Source organism: Macrobrachium rosenbergii, chromosome 52, assembly GCF_040412425.1.
Source record: "Macrobrachium rosenbergii isolate ZJJX-2024 chromosome 52, ASM4041242v1, whole genome shotgun sequence".
Taxonomy (NCBI): domain Eukaryota; kingdom Metazoa; phylum Arthropoda; class Malacostraca; order Decapoda; family Palaemonidae; genus Macrobrachium; species Macrobrachium rosenbergii.
Genome location: NC_089792.1, coordinates 2,967,224 through 2,986,545, shown reverse-complemented (window position 1 = coordinate 2,986,545; position 19,322 = coordinate 2,967,224). Strand labels below are relative to the sequence as shown.

At 36.9% G+C, this 19,322-nt stretch overlaps 1 protein-coding gene and 1 pseudogene across 1 annotated transcript in view; one reads left to right on the top strand and one right to left on the bottom strand.

Moving 5' to 3' along the window:
* The window catches only part of LOC136833997 (glypican-5-like), a 794,851-nt gene that overhangs the window by 499,448 nt on the left and 276,081 nt on the right, over window positions 1-19,322 (top strand). The window lies entirely within an intron of this gene.
* LOC136833973 (glypican-5-like) overlaps window positions 1-19,322 on the bottom strand; it is a 148,441-nt pseudogene that overhangs the window by 43,410 nt on the left and 85,709 nt on the right.

Below are 19,322 nucleotides of genomic sequence, written 5' to 3'. Positions count from 1 at the left end.
TTGTATATAGAACTGAAATTAGACCAAAGGCCAAGCACTGGGTCCTATGAGGTCATTCAGCGCGGAAACGGAAACTGACAGTAAAAGCTTTGAAATGTGTAACAGAAGGAAAACCTCGCAGTTGCATTATGAAACAATTGTTAGGAAAAGTTGGAAAGTAAGATGTAAGAAAGACAATATGAACTGAGGTACAGTAAAAGAAAAAGGTTTCAGCTAGGGGCCGAAGGGACACTACAAAAAACCTTAAGTAATGCCCACAGTACACCACCACTATAATTTGTTAGCTATGATAAGGTTTGTGTAAGTTAATTCTGCGTGTATTTTAATCTTTCCATTAGTTAGATTTGTTCGTAACGAAACGAAATTTTTTTGTGAAGTTTTTTTCTCCTAACAAAATTATTTTTGAGTTATTTTTTTTTATAATTTTTGAGTGAATTTTTTCTCAACAAAATCATCTTTGAGTGAATTTTTTTCTCTTAAAATCATTTTTGAGTGAATTTTTTCTCTCATATAATTTTATTGTGTGAAAATTTTTTCTTAAAATCATTTTTAGTGATTTTTTCTTACACTTTTCTTCAAAACCATTTTTGAGTGAATTTTTAAAAATAATTTTTGAGTAATTTTTTTCTCTTAAAATAATTTGAGTGAATTTTTTTTTCTCTTAAAATAATTTGAGTGAATTTTTTTGAGTCAATTTTTTTTCTCTTAAAATCACTTTCGAGTGAATTTTTCCTTTCTCTTTTATGCTAATTTATGATCAAAGAGCGAATAACAAAATGATACCACTAATAGTTTGATATTAAAACAATCGTCATAAACTCTTTAACTAAAATGTAACTGTTTTAATATACAATTTTTGAATAACTGTTTTTATAAACAATTCTGAAATCTATTTTCCTACCCAACACTTCAAGGTTCCGGACGTTTTAAGTTTAAGCTGAAACTCCCAAGAGGGTGTTACAATATATTTGCAATGATGTGAAAGGTCGCAGATTTCTGTATGTGATTTAATATATTTTTACTGTCATATTCCCTCTCTCCCTCTCTCTCTCTCCTCTCTCTCTCTCTAATCATAAATCTACTCTCTCTCTCTTTCTTATCTCCTCTCTCTCTCTCTCTCTAGGTCGAGAAAGTATTCATAAATTACTGGAAATATCTTTTAAACGTATGACCTCTCTCTCTCTCTCTCTCTCTCTCTCTCTCTCTCTCTCTCTCTCTCTCTCTCTCTCTCTCCTCTGGGTCGAATATTAATAAATGGCCATAATTTAATAAAAGATGTTATTGTTTATCAGAAAATAACAAATCCTTGATACTGAAAAAGATCTTTTACTAGATATATTTGGCTCACTGGCAGAGGGACCTTATTCAAAAAAAAAAATATCATAAATAAACAAATAATACTCTCTCTCTGAATCTCTCTCCCTAAACAAACTGGTCAAAAATTTAAGTTTACATAAATGCAGATCAAAGCCTTGAAATGACCTGAATTGTTACTTTTTTTAATATTTCACTGTTTATTTCTGGTAAATGTTCTCTCTTTCTCTTTCTCTCTCAAAGTGAATGGCTCAACAAACACACACAAAATTATATAAATTGTATATCATATATATAAATTATATATTTAGTTTATATATATGTATATATATATATATATATATTACTTATTTATATATCTATATATATATATATATATATATATCTCTATATATACACATACATACAAATTATATATATATACATATGATATATATATATATATATATATATATATATATATATATATATATATATATATATATATATATGTGTATGTGTATATGTGTGTGTGTGTGTGTGTGTGTGTGTGTGTGTACGGTTGAGTGCACATACGTGTACGTACGTCAAAAAAAGACAAAAAATAAAATACCAAGAAAAACTACCCTATAAACGGCTGGTGAAAGAAAACCCTTACCACAAGAGTATCTTCCTGTCTTAAATGAGCCGCTCTCAAAAAAACTACAAAAAAACTACAAAAAAAAAAATATAAAAAAAACTACAAAAAGAGACAGTAATAAACATCACTATCCAACAGCACCAGAGTGAAGCAATATCATCCCATATGAAGATACGTCTCATGATATAGGTCATCTTGATATCTGAGATTGCCATGACAGAGAGAGAGAGAGAGAGAGAGAGAGAGAGAGAGAGAGAGAGAGAGAGAGAGAGAGAGAGAGAGTCTCTCTCTCCGTCTCTTTTCTAACTTGCGGAAATACTCATAAATTACTGAAAAGATTCTTTTACAAGTATGAACTCTCTATCTCTCTCTCCGAGGTTGAGGAAATATTAAAAAATTAATGAAATATCTTTTTACAAGTATGACCTCTCTCTCACTCTCTCACTCTCTCTCCGAGGTTGAAGAAATATTCAAAAATTAATGAAATATCTTTTTACAAGTATGACCTCTCTCTCTCTCTCTCTCTCTCCTTTCTAGCTTGGGAAAATATTTATAAATTACTGAAAACTGTTTTAAAAGTATAAACTCTCTCTCTCTCTGTCTCTCTCTCTCATGTGAAAAATACTTATAAAATATTTTACTAGTATGACCTACCTACCTCTCGTTCCCTTAACCATGAGAGAGAGAGAGAGAGAGAGAGAGAGAGAGAGAGAGAGAGAGAGAGAGAGAGAGAGAGAGAGAGAGAGAGAGAGCAAACACGAAGCAAACCTCTCCCAAGGACAGCCCACCACTACCACCACCACCTGGTTTGGATAATAAGCCAATCACCAGCTACGCAAACACTTCATTAACGCGACATGCAAGCAAGCAACTCCAATTCCATCTGAGAAGGACCGTCGTAATCAAAGCACTTGTCAGTCACAAGCAGTCAACACGGGGGACACTTGCTGCTGCTGCTTGCTGCAAGCAAGCAGTCAAACACAGGAGAATATAATAAGCCCTGAACATATTTTCTCCAGCTTTGATGAGAGAGAGAGAGAGAGAGAGAGAGAGAGAGAGACGTTATGCTTGTTGTAAAAGATATCTTTTAATAATTTATGAATGTTTCCCCAGAGAGAGAGAGAGAGAGAGAGAGAGAGAGAGAGAGAGAAGAGAGAAATTTAACAAATGTTTATTTTGATCCTCTATGGCAACACAGTGAGAGAGAGAGAGAGAGAGAGAGAGAGAGAGAGAGAGAGAGAGAGAGAGAGAGAGAGAGAGAGAGAGAGAGAGAGAGTATTCCAAATACAAAACAGAACCACGGTACTGTATATAGCCTGACAATGCAGTCCGCTCCTTCTCGACAGTTAGACTGCTCTTAATTTGATCGTAGATGAACCACCTGTACAAACATTTAATAATATCTAAAAACTTTAGAAAACACACACACACACACACACAAACTTACATTCTCCTGAACATTTCCATACAGGCTGAGGGATTAGTGTCAACAGAGGGAACAGGGGAACAGAATAATAAATAAGGCCTCTAGGCCATACAGAATAGAATAGAATACAAGATTTAGCCCCAAGCACAAGCGCTGGGACTTATGAGGCCATTCAGCACTGAAATGGAAATTAAGAATAATGAAGGTTTGAAAGGTGTAACAGGAGGAAAACCTCAGTTGCACCATGAATCAATTTTAGGAAAGGGTTGGGGAAAGTAAGATGATGTAATGAGAATACGAACGGATTTACAGTAAAAGGAACAAAGACCCTTAAAGTAATGCCTACAGTGCACCGCATGAGGTGCACTGACGTCACTATCCCTTTCTTCTCCTATCAAGAGAATCCAGCAAATGTGAAAGCAACTCGAAGCGGACTCTGCATCTCGTCCATTATTCAAAAAGGGATTCTTTCTCGACAGCTTCAGAGCGAAAGGAGAACCAGAACTCTCATTCGAAAGCGGCTTATTTTGATCCTCTATGGCAACGCAGGAAAAGAGAGAGAGAGAGAGAGAGAGAGAGAGAGAGAATTGTAAAAAATACCTTTCATTAATTTATGAATATCTTCCCAAGTTCAGAAAGAGAGAGAAAGAGAGAGAGAAAAAATCTGATAAACGCTTTTTAAAACTTTATTCTCTATGGTAACACAATACGAGAGAGAGAGAGAGAGAGAGAGAGAGAGAGAGAGAGAGAGAGAGAGAGAGAGAGAGAGCGCTCAACAAAAGGTTATGTTGGCCCTCCATGGTACCTCCGTTCATATTCTCTTTCTTCCATCTTACTTTCCTCAATTCTCTCCTAACAGTTGTTTCATAGTGCATCTGCAAAGTTTTCCTCCTGTTACACCTTCCAAACCTTTTTACTCTCAATTCCCCTTTCAGCGTTGAATGACCTCAAAGGTCCCAGCTCACCTTGACCTTTGGCCTAAAGTTTATATTCCATTCCATTCCAATACAGATAATGGTAAGAATATAACATAACCATTACATTTCTTTTACATAACTCTTAGCTTAGGCATCAGTCGACGCCATTACATAACAAGAAGCATATCATTAAAGTCACGACATCCTTGTGGGGCCGGAGGAGGAGGAGATGGGCTTTGTTCGACCTGCCGCTTCTGACGAAGGGTTCCTAAGTGGCATCCCGTCATCTCCTGGAGCTACCGAGCGTGAAATGACACCGGTAGCGTCGCGTCAGTCATGCTCTAAACTGTCGACCCGTAGGATGTAATTTGCCGTAATCTTCAAGATCTCCGGTTGTTTATCATCTACAGAAGGCTTTTATCTCTGTGCTGACAACGGCAGAGGCCTTCTTGGAAAGTAACTCATATTTGAATCTTTATAACCTAGAGAGCCTTCTATCTTGTGCTGACAACAGCAGAGGCCTTCTTAAAAGTAATTGCATAATTCAATGTATACTGTATTTAATGAAATAGCCATTAGTATGTAAAATAATGAGCCTGTCAGCAGGCTTGAAATTCAAGCATCCAAAGAATATTGTATTCATCAGAAAGTAAGTTTATATAGTTCCTCCTCTCTCGATGGCAGAAAGTCAAAAACATTTCCGAGAGTCAAAATCTTAAAACCACAATCTAAAATCATTTCTCTATTGTATCTCTCTCCCTCTCCATAACTGCTGAACATCTACATCACTCAAGTTTCAGTGTAATGCATGTTCCTCGTTGGAAAAGTCGATAGAGTTGTCCGCTAGCACTCTGCTAGCCTGAGTTCGAGTCTCCGGCCGGCCAATGAAGAATTAGAGGAATTTATTTCTGGTGACAGAAATTCATTTCTCGTTATAATGTGGTTCGGATTCCACAACAAGCTGTAGGTCCCGTTGCTTAGTAACCAATTGGCTCTTAGCCACGTAAAATAAGTCTAACCCTTCGAGCCAGCCCTAGGAGAGCTGTTAGTCAGCTCAGTGGTCTGGTTAAACTAAGGTATACTTCTTCAGTGTAATGTATTACAGATGTTATTCTCGCCTAGAACTACCTCATAATCGTGGACATGACATCACAAATCCTCTACAACGTCACTGGAAAATGGTACCAATTTAAACGTGCAAAACAGCAAATCATCAACTTTATTTTCCTTTGTGACTTCCCGTACAAGACAGAAAACTAAAGCCAGACTCGAAGAGAGCTATTTTCAGTACATTTTAGTTATTCCTCTCCTCTGGCACACCTGAAAACAACCCTGATTTCCCTGATCCTCTTCCGTAAGTAAACCCAAGCTCACATAAATAATATCGAGGTCCCTCTAGCGTCAGTCAGTCGCAAAACATTCCTTCCTTTTTTCCTAACCAGAATTTTCCCACTTTCGAGCTTTCCAAGTTCCACCAATTTGTTACACTTGATGTGAAAATACTAAATACTTCTTTACAAGGATTTGGTTCGGGAACGCTATTCTTTCCACTAAAGGCAAATTTCTTTCTGGCCCCAATCAGCCGCAAAATACTCCAACAATTTCTTCCTACGTTTCTGTGATAATTTGGACGAAAAAATTAAGAGTTCGTGTTGATTTTTGACAATTTTTCTTTTACGTTTTTAATTCCCTTTGACATCAGGATTATACGACGTGTTTTAATACATTTTCTAGATGATCTTCTTTGATGTTTTGTGATGTTTTACGCTGTGAGATATATCACTCACCATGGCATCTTTCATACCAGAAACTTTAAGCTTCAAACGTCGATTATTATCCAAATCACTCGACCTAGGGAGTAACAACGACGGCGCAATTATAAATGACAGCCCAGTGGCAAGAGTATTCGTCACTGAAGTCGGAGGCTGTCATTATCAAGAGTTCGAATCTCCCAGGTGACGAACCGCTTATCAATTATAATTCCCCTTAGGCGTTATTCCCGGGGCGGGACGAATTGGATACTGAACGACTTTTAGCATAATGTTTCTCAATATAAAAAGAGTCATGGCGATGTGATAAATAAATAAACACACACACATATATATATATATATATATATATATATATATATATATATATATATATATATATATATATATATATTGTATATCTACTAATTCTTCAATTGTGTTGGATTCCATGCGTATATTTTTTCCTTTGTAATCCCCATCTGTCATGTACACGAGCTTTCTTTGTAAACTTATTTTTATATTTCTTCAGTCTGCTTAGTAAAGGACAAGAAGTAGAAAGGCCTTGCAGTACTCCACTGTTTCTCTTTCTTTCGTGGATTTTGTCTCTATTCATATATATGTAAATATATATATATATATATATATATATATATATATATATATATATATATATATATATATATATATATATATACATACATACATTATATATATATATACATATAAATATAATATACATTATATATTTGTATGTATACTGTATATATATATATATATATATATATATATATATATATATATATATATATATATATATATATATATATATATATATATATAAGGTGGACGATGGAAACTATTTATCTCTTCATAATTCTTTATTTCCAACGTTTCAGTAATAAAAAGCTTTATTACATCATCACGGAATCTTATACCAAGAAGGCAGAAGATTCCCTGATGATGTAATACTTATTTATTATAAACGTTGGAAATAAAGAATTATGTAGAGATAAATACGTTTCCATGGTCCACCTTAAAGTAATCTCCACTGGCCTCTTTCCTACTTTGTTGTTCTTTGATATCTATATATATATATATATATATATATATATATATATATATATATATATATATATATATATATATATATATATATATATATATATATAAATAACACATACATATATAGCTAAAATCGGAAAAAAACAACAACAACAACCGTACAACTTTCCTCAACAAACGGAACCTTCTCCTCACAATACCTTCTACCTCCCAAAAACTGTACACGAGTGGAGAGAGAGAGAAAGAGCGTGAGAGGGAGAGTGACGCTCCCAACCACCAGAGCATCACAGAAGGTGATGAAAACGAAATGAGTCTCTACAAAGCAACACACACACACACACAAACACACACTTCCTGGGCGTGGCTTTAAATCCCCTTTTATCATATTTACCAGTCGAGCTTATGCAGCGTGACCTCTTCCTGCTAACTATACGTTTCTTTCTTTCCCTCGTGAGTTACATACATAGATATACACATACATACAAACACATATATACATATATATATATATATATATATATATATATATATATATATATATATATATATATATATATATATATATAATATATATATATATATATATGGCGTTCATTTGAAAGAACTAACAATCAGTGTTCTAGTAGCACCTTCAAGCAAGCCTCTTTCTGGATGGGGGACGTCTAGACATTTATGGGGTGGGGACGCTCTTTTTTTTTTTTTTTGGGGGGCAAATTTCAATGACACTCCAACTTTAGCCAGCAAATATAATTACGATCTATGATCAAACGAGACAAATATCATCCGATATAGAACGCCCTACTGAAGCGTCGTTTTTTAAAAATCAATAAATATCAACATTTCTTTTGATATTTGTGATATCCGGAAAGTTTATAAATCGACTAACGGCACCGACAGTATTTTCGAGCTAAGGAAATTCTTGGAGGGATTTTCCACACAAGTGGTAATGAAACAAACAAGTAATAAACGCGCCGAAGCTTCTTCGACGCAACCGAGTTTTCTGTACATCGTATAATCAAGGCCACCGAAAATAGATCTATCTTTCGGTGGTCTCGGTATAATGATGTATGAGCCACGGTTCATGAAACTTTAACCACGGCCCGGTGGTGGCCTGTCCTATAGCGTTGCCAGAAGCACGATTACGGCTAAATTCAACCTTAAATAAAAACTACTGAGGCTAGAAGGCTGCAATTTGGTATGTTTGATGATTGGAGGGTGGATGATCAACATACCAATTTGCAGCCCTCTAGCCTCAATGGTTTTCAAGATCTGAGGGCGGACAGAAAAAGTGCTGACGGACAGACAAAGCCATCTCAATAGTTTTCTTTCACAGAAAACAAAAGTTAATGAAACGAAAATTCGAAAGAAGGTTGAAAGCTTCTAATTTCTGGGTCACCAAAAACATTACAACCAAAGGTTTGACCTTCGCATACCCTGGTGAATAAACAGTGCATAGCGTAAAACATCACAAAACATCAAAGAAGACCATCTAGGAAATTTAAAGAAACACGTCAAATAATCTAGATGCCAAGGGAATGACACACGTAAAAGAACAATTGTCAAAATTATGACAAACTTAATTCGTTCGTATAGACGATAACATACGTCCACAGCTGACGGTCATAAATATCTCGGGAGCTCTAAAAGACATGCTCCGAATAAGACGGCATGATTCAACCACCGACTATCCGGAGCATCTTGTGTTAAGATTAAACTGTAAGCAACTTATGCAAGCAGCAAATAACAACGGATTAAACACATAATTTCCATGATGTCTCGAATAAAACAAAAATCAACATGCTCCTTGCGTTAGAAATAGATCCTGCAATGGGTTGTATTTTAAATACGGATTCCATTTTAACTTTCCTTTAATAGAAAACCCTTAATTATATAACGGATCTAAAATAACTACTTCAATTCCTCATGCCTCTGTGAAGTCGAAACGACCACTTGAAGCGAGTAATTCTCTCACAAACTTGGTCACTTCCCCTCTTTCTGAGTCTCAAAAACTGGCCTGGTAACAGATCAATGGCCTGCCATCAGCAAAGCTGCACGGTTCGATCCTAGACTGTGCCCACCAGGCGACCCAGATATGAACGCGTCCCAGAGTCAAAGACAGGGTAGGAAGGTTGTACAGCTTACTGAATTAGCATTTTTCTCCAAAACATACTCAAGAACATTCTAGAGTGTGAGAGTGACACTGGCTTTGACCTATTGTTACCTGGAAAGGGGCTTGTACACTGTACAAAGAAAATAAGGCTTCAGAGTTTTGTAATGTCAAAACGCAGCGTGATATCTGAACATATTCTGCTGCTAACGTAGACATATTACTGACGTAAAAATATGTACGTATCGGTTTAATTTACCATCTATTTAATCAAGAGTCTCTCAGATTAGAAAATCTAACTACTATATGTAAAGGAACATAGTACCCCGTTGGAGGGGTAGTGCCGTCAGTGCACCACACGCGGTGCACTGTAGACATTACCCATGGTTCTTTGCAGAGCCTCTTCCGCCCCTAGATGCAACTCCTTTCATTCCTTCAACTGTATCTCTTAACAACTGTTTCATATTGCAACTGCGAAGCATTCCTCTTGTTACACCTTTGAAACATCTTTACTCTCAGTTTCCGTTTCAGCGCTAAGTGACCACATAGGTCCCAGCTCTTGGCATTTGGCCTGGATTTTATATTCCATTCAAAAGTACAGAGGCGTTTTTTTAAAAGATATTGCACTAAAACGACAAACGTCTGAATCTAACTTTGCCACAATGGTGCAAATGACATCATAATCCAGGTCATATACTCTAATCACACGACAGGGTACATTCCGCAAAAACCTTAAAAATTTCTTTGATACGTTGGTTTTCAAATCACCTCGCCTTATGGGACAGCGTGGAGGACCCGTATAGCAGGTGCCTTGATGACCTCAGATGACCTCTGATAACCTTAGGTTCATCCGCGATAACCAATACAGATATAAGGCGAGTTTTATGGATCCTTCTATGCTCATATTACTTCGTTTTGGTCAGATTATCATCATTATATCTGCATAACCTTTTGCCGTGCTTTGATTTAAATGATGGCCAAATGGGGCCACCAGGTATTCCGACAGCCTTCACACATATGGCTGCACTTATCAATATTTTGAGTGAAAAAAAGTAGAATTAAAATAAATATTTTGGGTGAAAAAAATTAAATTAAAATGAAAATTTTGAGTGAAAAATCAGAATTAAAATCATCCTGATCCAGAGACAAAAATTGCTGGACTTATAAAAATTTTGAGTGAAAATTAGAATTAAAATAAAAATTTTGAGTGAAAAATAAGAATTAGAATAATTCTGGTTCAGAGAAAATGGCTGGACTTCTCAAAATTTTGAGTGAAAAATAGAATTAAAATCATTCTGATCCACAGAAATCATTCTGCATTCTAACAGTTTCAGGGCCATTGGTAAACTAGTTATCACTACTATTTTCTACCCACATGGAAAAAAAGGTGGATGTAAGGCTAATAATAGAAAAAAAATTTTAGGGTAATAGTCACTAAGGGAAATATGGAGAAAAGAAAAAGAAATTACGTGCTATTGACAGCTAGCTCAGGCATGCAACAGTTCAATAGTTTTTCCCAGACAACGCAGTTCGTATAAATACATCAAAAGTGAAAAATCTGCAAATCTCTCTCTCTCTCTCTCTCTCTCTCTCTCTCTCTCTCTCTCTCTCTCTCTCTTCTCTCTCTCTCTCTCTCTCTCTCTGGCTTTAAATCCGGTAGAATTAGGAATCTGTAATATTTTTAAAAATCCCAGACCCATAATCGAAATGAGGTGGAAATAGACAGCCCCTCAAAATTTGAACTTGAGATGACCTTTATGTCTCTCTCTCTCTCAGTCTCTCCCCTTATCTCTCTCTCTTTCTACCTCAATCTCTCTCTCTACCTCAATCTCTCTCCCCTTATCTCTCTCTTTATACTTCAATCTCTCCCCTACTATCTCTCTCTCTCTCTCTTTCTACCCTCTCTCTCTACCCAATCTCTCTCTCTCTCTTCTTCCCTTCTCTCTCTCTCTCTCTTCTTCCCTTCTCTCTCTCTCTCTTCTTCCCTTCTCTTCTTCCTTTCTCTTCTTTCTCTCAACCTCTCTTCTCTTCACTCTGTCTCTCTCTCTCTCTCTTTCTACCTCAATCTCTCTCGTTCTACCTCAATCTCTCTTCTCTTCTCTCTCTCCCATTATCTCTCGCTCTCTACCTAAATCTCTCTCCCCTTATCTCTCTTTACCCCAATCTTCTTCCCTCTGTCCCATTATCTCTCTCAACCTCTTCTCTTCTCCTAAATCTCTTTCTCTTTACTTCAATCTCTCTTCTCTTTTCTCTCTCCCATTATCTCTCGCTCTTTCTCTCTCTCTCTCTCTTTCTCAGCAGCAGTCCAATGCTCAACGTGGTCTCCATCCTGCCAGCCAGGTTACTTATCCGATCCATTCGACCATCAGAGGCAATTCCGCGAGTCCGTCCTCCTCCTTCAGATAGATTCTCTCACCATCTCTTCCCGATGGGCACATTGTCCAGGCGAGGTACTGGCCAAGAGAGAGAGAGAGAGAGAGAGAGAGAGAGAGAGAGAGAGAGAGAGAGAGAGAGAGAAAGCAGAGAAAGAAGTCTGTATATTCAATCGTGTTTCGTGGTGCCATATCTTCAGTTCGTCCTGCAATCATTTCTTACGTCTCTCTCTCTCTCTCTCTCTCTCTCTCTCTCTCTCTCTCTATAAAAAATCTCGCACAGTTCACAGAGATGGGAAATTTAAAAAAACAGTCTAACAGATAAGATTTTAAAAATATGATTAATTTCTCTCTCTCCCTCTCATAACAACGATGCATAAAAAACTTAACAATCTAATAGTGATGACCTAAAAATACGAATTAAAATAATTGTTAAATTCGCATCTCTCTTTCTCTTTCTCTCTCTCTTTTATTGGAGCCCCCAGGGAATAGCAGAAATATTCTAGAGCGCATCTGGATTAGTTACGTATTCTTTTTGACTTGAAAGGGTGGGACTGCTCACTGCGCAGGCTCGCTTCTCGCTTGGTTATGCCCGTTTTATAAGCCATTAAACACTCTGGAACTACTAACCCAGAAGCCAGGGCGCGAGAGAGAGAGAGAGAGAGAGAGAGAGAGAGAGAAATACGAACTTTTTATTCGTATTTTTAAATATTCCTGTTTTATTCATTTTTTTATATTTTCTGTTAAGATCGTTCATTTTTAAATTTCATCTCTTCTTAACTAGAGAGAGAGAGAGAGAGAGAGAGAGAGAGAGAGAGAGAGAGAGAGAGAGAAGAGAGACTTCACATAGATCTGGTGTCTTGAGATTAAGTGTCTGCTTTGAATTATAAAAAAAGATATAAATCATATCTGTAAACTTAGTATTATGATGAAGAGAAAATAAATACAAAAACTACTTATCATAGATAATAAATAATAATATTTGCCTTCACTATAAATTCAAAAGCAAAAATATGCAATAAATATTAGATAAACTTCAAAGAAACGAAGCATCTAAAATTGACTCTTCACGTTATTCTAAATCGTAATTCTTTATTCGCGTCAAAATACTGAATATATTTATTGACAGTGAAATATTTCCAATGAAATTTTTACGCGACGCGAAATCTGCTTGCTATGAATAAATATTCAATGAAGTTTCTTCGGCGCAATCGAGTTTTCTGTACAGCCGCTACAGCATATAATCAAGGCCACCGAAAATGAATCTAATTTTCGGTGGTCTAGGTATAATGCTGTATGAGCCGCGGCCCGTGAAACTTTGACCACGGCCCGGGGGTGGCCTATCCTACATCGTTGCCAGAAGCACGGTTACGGCTAACTTTAACCTTAAATAAAATAAAAACTACTGAGGTTAGAGGGCTGCAATTTGGTATGTTTGATGATTGGAGGGTGGATGATCAACATACCAATTTGCAGCCCTCTAGCCCCAGTAGGTTTTAAGATCTGAGGGCGGACAGAAAAAGTGCGGAGAGAAAAAAGTGCGGACAGAAAAAGTGCAGACAGAAAGAAGTGCGGACAGCGGACAGAAAAAGTGCAGACGGACAGACAAAGCCCGCACAATAGTTTTTTTACACTGAAAACTAAAATCTACGCGACGACAAATCAATGTATTCAAGGAATCGATACATCACACATCGCCTTTGAGACTTTACGAGGAACGAGGTTCACGTTACCAAAACATCATAAAATAAAAAACATCGCGGAACAAAAACATCTCGCAACGTAAACATCGATGAAACAAAATGTCGAAAACTCAAAACCACGAAAATAAAGACATCACAAAAAAAAAAACAAAAAATCACGAAACGAAAACATCACAATAACAAAAACATCACGAACAAAAAACATAACAAAAACATCACGAAACAAGAAAAAAATTATAAAAAAATCACAAAAACAAAATCACGAAAACAAAACATCACAAAAACAAAAACACCACGAAAACATCACGGAAAAAAAAAAAATTGCAAAAACAAAATCACGAGAACAAAACATCACAACAACAAAACCATCACGAAAACAAAAAACATAAACATCACAAAAACAAAATACAAAAGCATCACAAAAACAAAATACAAAAGCAACAAAACAAAATCATGAAAAACATCAAAAACAAAATACAAAAACATCAGAAAAACAAGGCATCACAAAAACAAAAACATCACGAAAACAAAATACAAAAACATCACAAAAAAAATCACGAAAAACAAAACATCACAAAAACAAAAACATCACGAAAACAAAATACTAAAACATTAAAAACAAAACATCACGAAAACAAAATACAAAAACATCATAAAAACAAAAAACATCACGAAAACAAAATACTAAAACATCACGAAAAAATACAAAAATCACGAAAACAAAATACAAAAACATCGCGAAAACAAAATACAAAAACACATCTCAAAAAAAAAACAAAATACAAAAACATCACAAGAACAATAACATCACGAAAACAAAAATAAAATGAACAACAAGTGAATCCACTTCCTCGAGCGGTCAATTTAAAGCCGAACACCAGTCGAAGTCTCCCCGGATGACGGCGAGAAATAATTCAAGGACGGTCGCATGGAGGAAGCCAATAGCGCTCGAAAGCAGCTGACTGCCAAGCCAGGTCGGGGTCTTTCATAAAGAGAGGTCTTTCATTTTGTAAGAAAAAAAAAATAGGTATTTCATGAAAAAGTGTCTTTCGTAGAAGAGGGTCTTTCATAAGAAAAGGGTCTTTCGTAAAAAAAGAGGTCTTTCCTAAAAAAATACGGGTCTTTCATAAATAAATTCATGAAAAGGGTCTTTCATATAAAAGGGGTCTTTTATAAAAAAAAGTCTTTCATTAAAATCTCGGGTCTTTCAGGGAAAAAAAGTCTTTCATAGAAAAAGGGACTTACATTAAAAAAAAGGGTCTTTCATTAAAAGATACGGGTCTTTCATAATAAATACGGGTCTCATTGAAAAAAAAAACTGCTTTCATAAAAAAAACCAGTTCTTTCATAAAAATACGCGTCTTTCATAAAAAAATACGGGTCTTTCATAAAAAATGTCTTTCATGAAAAAAATTCTGATAAAAAATACGGGTCTTTCATTAAAAGAAATCATGTCTTTCATAAAAAATACGGGTCTTTCATTAAAAATACGAGTCTTTCATGAAACAAAAAAACACGGGTCATTCATAAAAAAAAAAAAAGTTTGAAAGCGAGCTGAAGGCACAGAGATCATAATAATTAATCTTAAAAGGTTCATCTCATTTATATACAGCTAGTCTAATGATATTATGACTTAAGGTTTAAAGTCGACGGAATCAAAAACCGTGAGTGTCCGGAGAGAGAACAAAAAAGAGAGAAGAGAGAGAGAGAGAGAGAGAGAGAGAGAGAGAGAGAGAGAGAGAGAGCATTTACACTCATCAGATGAGAGAGAGTTGCATTCAAACTAACCAGATGAGCAGAGAGAGAGAGAGAGAGAGAGAGAGAGAGAGAGAGAGAGAGAGAGAGAGAGAGAGAGTTGAATTTAAACTGATCAGATGTGTGTGTGTGTGTGTGTGAGTGAGAGAGAGAGAGAGAGAGAGAGAGAGAGAGAGAGAGAGAGAGAGAGAGAGAGAGAAACAACCTGATCAATTCTTAAGAATTTGAAAAAAAAAAATACCAGAATAACAACATACCTAATCAGCTAATCTACTACGGGTAAAAAAGATTTACTGCTTTTAATAAAAAAAAATCATTGTGTCAGAAGATGAAAGAGCAAACGAAATATATATTAAAGAGGAAATGAAAGATTTATCAAAGAGGAAATGAAAGATCTATTAAAGAGGAAATGAAAGATTTATTAAAACTCGAAGCTTCAACAAAATGAAAGGAAAACTCAAAAGGCTTAAAAAAAAAAAAGTCTGCCATTACTGGATATACTCTGAACAATCAGTAAATGCCTTTGAGTAATTTATGTGTGTGCTATTATTTACAAGAGCCAAACACGTGACCAGAGAAAGAAAAGAAAATGCTCATTTTACCATTATTAACTTTTCCATGAGACTTTTATTTAAAAATAAAATCACTAGCAATGAGAATTTATTAGCATATAACTTTTCACAAGACTTATTTAAAAATGACTCACTAACAATGAGAATATTTTATTTAAAATATAAATCACTAGAATTTTAATTACAAAACGTTTTATTTAAAAATAATAAAATCACTAGAATAAGAATTTATTTTTTAGCAAAAAATAGACTACGTTTAGAAATCCATTCTCTTAAGACTTTTATTTAAAAATAAAATCACTAGAAAGGCCAGAAAAGGTCTGCTCACTTCCCCCCCCACGTAGCCGGAGCTTTGTCTACCTCCTTATTGCGTCAGCAGGTGAATTGCCGTAATGAGCAGGTACCTCTAAGATACGTCATCGCCTACGTAGTTACCACAGGTGGGAGGCGACTCCACCCACTTGAGTAGACCTTGACTCTCTTGGCCTTGGTATGAAAGCAAAACCGACTGTTTTCTGTACTGAAGCCATCATATTTACTTCCCAGGTGCCCCTACCAATACCCACAATGTTGACTGGCCCAGTACCAACATCCAGTCAACTGTTCCAGCCAACTGTTGTAATCAACTTCTCCAGTCAACTGCTGCAATCAACTGCGTCAGTCAATTGCTGCAATCAACTGCTCTAGTCAACTGCTGCAATCAACTGCTCCAGTCAATTGCCGCAACCAACTGCTACAATCAACTGCTCCAGTCAACTATTGCAATCAACAGCTCCAGTCAGCTACAGCAGTCAACTACTCCAGTCAATTTCTGCACTCAACTGCTCCAGTCAACTACGGCAATCAACTGCTTCAACTGCAATCAACTGCTCCAGTCAACTGCTGCAATCAACTGCTCCAGTCAACCATTCATTCCATCTGAAGACTATAGGACTGAAACAAGCCGAATGACAAACACCAGCATGCAAAGTATGCTTACAGAGAGAGAGAGAGAGAGAGAGAGAGAGAGAGAGAGAGAGAGAGAGAGAGAGAGAGAGAGAGAGAGAGAGAGAGAGAGCTATTAAAACCCACTTCAACTTACCTTCTTCTGCAGCTTGGGTCCTCTCGAGGGCGACCATCACGGCCTCGGAGAGTTTCTCAGGGAAGTTGGTGGAGGAGGCGCGAGAGCCCCATGGCTTCTAGCGACTCGTGCACCCGGCCCACAGCTCCAGCTAGGTCAGACCAAGCCCCGTCGACCTCGGCTAAGGGAGCGAGGCACCCCCTGGCGACGTTCAGGCAAAGGCCTAAGCAGGGCGGGGCCAGGGCGCCATGGCAGGCTCCGCAGTACTGCAGCCGGGCTGCTGCTTCCCCGCATTCTTGGGGCACGGGCAGATTCCTGGCGGTGTTGACGACGTCGGCTCCAACGTCCAAAGCGTGGAGCAGCAGGCGGGCAGACTGGAGCCCACGGAGGAGGGGTTCGCCTACGAGGGTGGGTATGATGCCCCAGGGCTGGACGATCCTCTGGGCGTCCCTGAGGCATTCGGTGTAGGCCTTGGAAAAGGGGGGCATGCGCGCGTGGAGGGCGCTGTGGTACACTGGGGGAAGAGGTTGTCCCAGAAGGACTCGAGAGGCCTTTCCAGCGCCCTCTCGTCCTCGAAGTCCGTGAGGCCGGCCCTCAGCCCGGGAGTACAGGTCGTGTAAGACCTGCTTGGCAGAGGGGGCAAGTCTTGGGTACGTGTTCTGGAATTCTTTTATCGCCCGATGCTCGCTGTTGGTCAACGCCTCTTCTACCACACCTGGAAAGAAAGGAAACTAAGTTACAATCGCAACACCAGTACAAAGATTTTTAGATATGAATAGCAAAAAAAATAAAAATAAATTCTTACTCATTAATAACTTTCAAAATTTTCTAGTTAACGTTTTTCCCAGGTCAACACGAGTCAACATTTACAATTTCTATTATGAAAAAGCAAAGTGAAATTATAACTTTCAATGAAAACTTGAAAAGGGGGCGGGGTTAAGAATGAGGAAAAAAATCATCAGTACACCTTTTAAAACATAGCTCTACATGAATGTATTAATTCAAAAAAGACCATAAAATAATAAGGCATAATTCAACGATGACAACGACAAAAGTTAGGATGAACTTATTGAAAGTGTAATAGGAATAATGTTGTTCTACTTAATAGCTAAATACAAACAATAACAAATATGGGGCAGCAATACCGATGCTGTTGGTGTAAGATAAAAAAAAAAATCAAGATTCATTGCATGACAGTAACCACATCAAAATCGTCTCTCAAATAATTTGCGAACATAAAATTCTGACAATCTAGACAATCAGTAAGAAGACAATGAACAAAGATTTTGTTTTCTTATAAAAACAGGCAAAAATTGCGCCGAAGTTTCTTCAGCTCAATCGAGTTTTCTGTGCAGCGTATAATCAAGGCCACCGAAAACAGATCTATCTTTCGGTGGTCTCGGTATAATCCTGTATGAGCCGCGGCCAATGAACTCCTAACCACGGCCCTGTAGTGGCCTGGACTATATCGTTGCCAGAAGCACGATTATGGCTAAATTTACCTTTAAATAAAATAAAAACTACTGAGGCTAGAGGGCTGCAATTTGGTATGTTTGATGATTGGAGGGTGGATGATCAACATACCAATTTGCGGCCCACTAGCCTTAGTAGTTTTTAAGATCTGAGGGCGGACAGAAAAAAGTACGGACAAAAAAAGGAGCGAACGGACAGAAAGCCGGCACAATAGTTTTCTTTTACAGAAAACTAAAAAGCAATACTTTCGTATGTTTCAAAACTCCTAAGATACTCTTTTTCTCAATCATAATCACCACATTTCCGACTTTTCGAAAAATTTAAAACTCTTACGATACTGTTTTTCCATACCATTATCACCATATTTCCGACTCTTCATTGAAATGTTCAGTGGGTGATTATATACGGACTAACAAATAATTCACGTGTTATAAACACAAATATTTTCTTGCAAATGGTGACACGGACACACAAAAGCAGGGACTTGTGTATGTCAACCAGATTACGAAAGATCTGAAGTTCAGGATTCCTGCTAAGTAGTAAAAATCTGCTAGCTTAGAACGATAGCGTTGTGTTAAATATGTTTTTTGAATGTGTATTTTTCACCATTTATACTCTCTCTCTCTCTCTCTCTCTCTCTCTCCCCTCTCTCTCCTCTCTCTCTCTCTCTCTCTCTCTCTCTCTCTCTCTCTATCATAAGGGAATTATGTGCCTAGTGGTTTGTCACTGAGATGGGACATAGCCAGACAGGTAACACTTGCAGACAGCTCATATATATATATATATATATATATATATATATATATATATATATATATATATATATATATATATATATACATATATATATATATATATATATATATATATATATATATATATATATATATATATATATATATATATATACTATATATATATATGTATATGTGTGTGTATACATATACAGACAGACAGACAGAGAGAGAGAGAGAGAGAGAGAGAGAGAGAGAGAGAGAGAGAGAGAGAGAGAGAGAGGGGGGGTCCTAGAGGCCAAAAAACGTACCCGAACTATCTTATACGATAGCTTTATATAATTAACAGTCGCAGCAAAGCAAGCTAGAGAGAGAGAGAGAGAGAGAGAGAGAGAGAGAGAGAGAGAGAGAGAGAGAGAGAGAGAGAGAGAGAGAGATTGGCAGCCACACCCTCCAA